This window comes from Chrysochloris asiatica, unplaced genomic scaffold (assembly GCF_000296735.1).
Source record: "Chrysochloris asiatica unplaced genomic scaffold, ChrAsi1.0 scaffold00088, whole genome shotgun sequence".
In the NCBI taxonomy this organism is placed as follows: domain Eukaryota; kingdom Metazoa; phylum Chordata; class Mammalia; order Afrosoricida; family Chrysochloridae; genus Chrysochloris; species Chrysochloris asiatica.
The window spans coordinates 9,667,252-9,670,835 of NW_006408606.1; positions in this window are offsets into that span (position 1 = coordinate 9,667,252).

Here is a 3,584-nt window from a genome sequence, read left to right on the forward strand (position 1 = left end):
GGGCATGAAGAGGCGGAGCGGTTAAGGACTCTAGATTCATGGATTAAGAAGAGAAGGACTAAGAGCTGGTGGCCAGGAGCAGACCTGCAGAATGTGCCCTTCGGAAATGTAAATTATTATATATGCCTGAGTGGGTTTATTTGTTTGTGTGTTTTTTAAAAAAGCTAAAGTGGATAGAGAAAAATACTGTGAACTGATGGTACATGGAGGGGATTATAATCAATGTAATGAAACAATGCATATGATTTGTTGAATGTAAAACTGATGGCATGCCCTGTAAATTTTCACTCAATCCACAATAAAAACCTTAAAAAAAAACCAAATTGTAACAAGTGTTGGTGTAAAGCAAAACCCCTTTACTGATTCTCATTTGCAGAGACCCTTTATTTCTGACTCCATGGCACATAACCATAGCACCATAGTACCACCACCCTAGCAACCCTATAGGAGAGAGTAGAACTGCCTTTTAGAGTTCCTAATTCTTACAGAAGGAGCCCTGGTAGCACAGTGGTTATAATCTAGTTGATTAACTGAGAGGTTGACGGTTCAACCTCACTAGCTGCTCTGTAGCAGAAATATGTAGCAGTCTGCTTCTGTAAAGATTACAGATGTAGAAACACTTGAGCTGTTTTACTCTGTCCAATCAGACTTGACGACACTTAACTACAACAACAGCAATAGACTAGGAGTCTGAATCAAGTGGAGGGCAGTGGCAGTGGGGAGAGAGGTGAGAGGAAGGAGAAGGGGGGTGAAGAGTGACTGCTAAGGGTACAAGGATAGTTTGCCTTTCAGAAATAAATCCTCAGGCTTTCTGAGGTTTGTTTGGGTAGCTTAGAATTTTCAACCACTTATACCACCCAGGATCTTTGTTTTAAACAAAAGAGTCAATCCATGTGCTCAAGCTATAAGATACACTTTTTCTTAAGTGTTCATGTTTTCTTGTCTCAGTCCCTAGAGGAATACTCCTGTGGCCCTGTAGGATAAGCACTGGAGCACAAGGTTGCTTTGAAAGACAAGGTCGGTGATTCAAACTCACCAGTTGCTCTGCAAACCCTATACAGGGTCGCTATGGGTTGGAACTGTCTTGAAGACACTTTATAACAGCAACCAGAGTCTGGGGTCACAGAAAAGTTGTACCAAGAAAGTATCATTTTAGTTCACAGAATGGCACTGGGAAGGTACAGCAAGAGGGGATTTTGAAGTTTTTAAAGTTTTCTTTATAACCTTCTGAACTCAAGCAGGATATTTTGCTGTTGTTGTTGTTAAGTGCTATTGAGTCGGTTCCAACTCAAAGCAACCTTATATAGGGTTTCTGAGGAGTGGCTAGTGGTTTTGAACTGATGACTTTATAGTTAACAATCTAGTACTTATTTTACAGTGCCACAATAGTGCTCTTATAATCTTCTTTAGTATACATTCCCAGGATATTTTGGTACACATCAAAATGTAAATTTAAAAATTTTTTATGCCATGTAGTTTGAATGAAGACTTTCTTAACTCACACTCATTTTAACATAACTCCTGTTGCTGGTCTGTTTTTCAAGTCTGTGTCTCACCCATGTTTCACCTGAGGGGAGAGGTCCATTGGCATGAAGAACTCTATTTCACATGTAATTGACTAACAGGAAGAGCTAAAGAATGAAGTGCTTGTCTTTTTGGGATAGGGTAGGGCTTCTTAATACTAAAAAATTATTAAATATCAATTATTATAATTTTATTAAGAACTGTGTTACTTTTTTTTTTTCACAAAGACTCAGTCAGAGGGTCCAGATTCCAGTTTGTGTTCTGCTACCACCACAAACAAGTTATTTGACCTCTTGCAACATAATTTTATTAACATGCTCCACGGATGAAAGAAATTTTATGAAATAGCAATAATATTCACTTTCTTACCCTAGAAACAGCAACAACAAAAAATAAAATCATCATGCATTTTTTCTAAAACTTCCTTAAGTATGGCAACAAAATATATTTGAACAAAGAATATTGACATTATTCAATTTGAAAACAATTTGGACTTAGAATAGACTCATCCTAGAAGAAAATTCAGAAAGCTCTATCAGCGTCTCTTCACATTGTTGGAATTGAATTTCTGCACTTTGTAGAAGCACTTTGTTCTAAATTGAAGATTGTAGTTGGGAACCAAATGAGATAATGTATGTAAAAGTGGCCTGTTAAAGTGCTCCACAAATATACATCATTAGTACCATTAATGACGTGGTAGTCATGGAACAATGGAGAGTACGTTTAGGCAGTAAGGAACTGGAGGCTCATATGGGTGTGGCTATCTCCCATGAGATAGCAGAACAGCTACGTGCTACCAACATAGTACTTCTCAAACTTTAATGTCCATACGAACTGTCTGACGATATTGTTAGGATGTTGCTTTTGATTCAAAAGCCTAGGGGTCAGGCCTGAGTTTCTTCATTTCTAACAGGCTCCTAGGTGATGCCAACACTGTTGATTTACAGAACTTTTAACAGCAAGTTCTGAGTCTTCATGCAAGTTACTGATGAAGGGAAAAAGTGAAACAGGATAAAGCCTAGGCCAATGATCCTTGGGTCCATGGGTGTTATGGCTGTTTTTGTTGCTGTTGTTGTTTGTTAATAATAGATAAGGGACAAATAAGAGCTATATCTTATTAAAATAGAGGAAAATATGGGAAAGATTTATAAAAAAACACATTCTTAATGATAAATATCTTCTTGGGCAAATGAACTTAGAAAAGAGTACATGGAAGTAGAGGATCTGGGCATAATCAAGTTTATTTGCTCTTTAAAAAGTCTTCATATACCTCAGGCATGTTGTTGTTATTTGCCATTGAGATAATTCTGACTCATAGTGGCCATGTATACAGTTCCTGAGGAGAAAGAAGCTGGTGGGTTTGAGTTGTTGACTTTGTGGTTAGTTGCTGTTGTTCTTAGGTGCCATCAAGTCGGTAGCAACTCATAGTGACCTTATGCACAGCAGAACGAAACACTGCCCAATCCTGGGCCAACCTCATTACTGTTGTCATGCTTGAGTCCATTGATGCTGCCTCTTGGCCAATCCATCTCATTGGGGGTCTTCCTCTTTTTCTCTGACCCTCCACCTTACCAAACATGATATCCTTCTCCAGCGACTGGTCCCTCCTGACAATATGTCCGAAGTATGAGAGAAGAAGTTTGGCCATCTTGGCTTCCAAGGAGCACTCTGGCTGCACTTCTTCCAAAACAGATCTATTGGTTCTTTTAGCAGCCCATGGCACTTTCAATATTCTCCTCCAACACCATAACTCAAAGGCATCAATTCTTCTACAGTCTTCCTTATTCACTGTCCAGCTTTTGCATGCATATGAAGTTATTGAAAACACCATAGCTAGGGTCAGGCGCATCCTAGTCCTCAAGCTGACATCTTTGCTCTTCAACACTTTAAAAAGGTCTTGTGCAGCAGATTTGCCTGGTGTAGTACGTCATTTGATTTCTTGACTGCTGCTTCCGCGAGTGTTGATAGTTGATCCAAGAAGAATGAAGTCCTTGACAACTTCAATCTTTTCTCCGTTGATAAGAATGTTGTTTATTGGTCCAGTGTTGAGGATTTTTGTT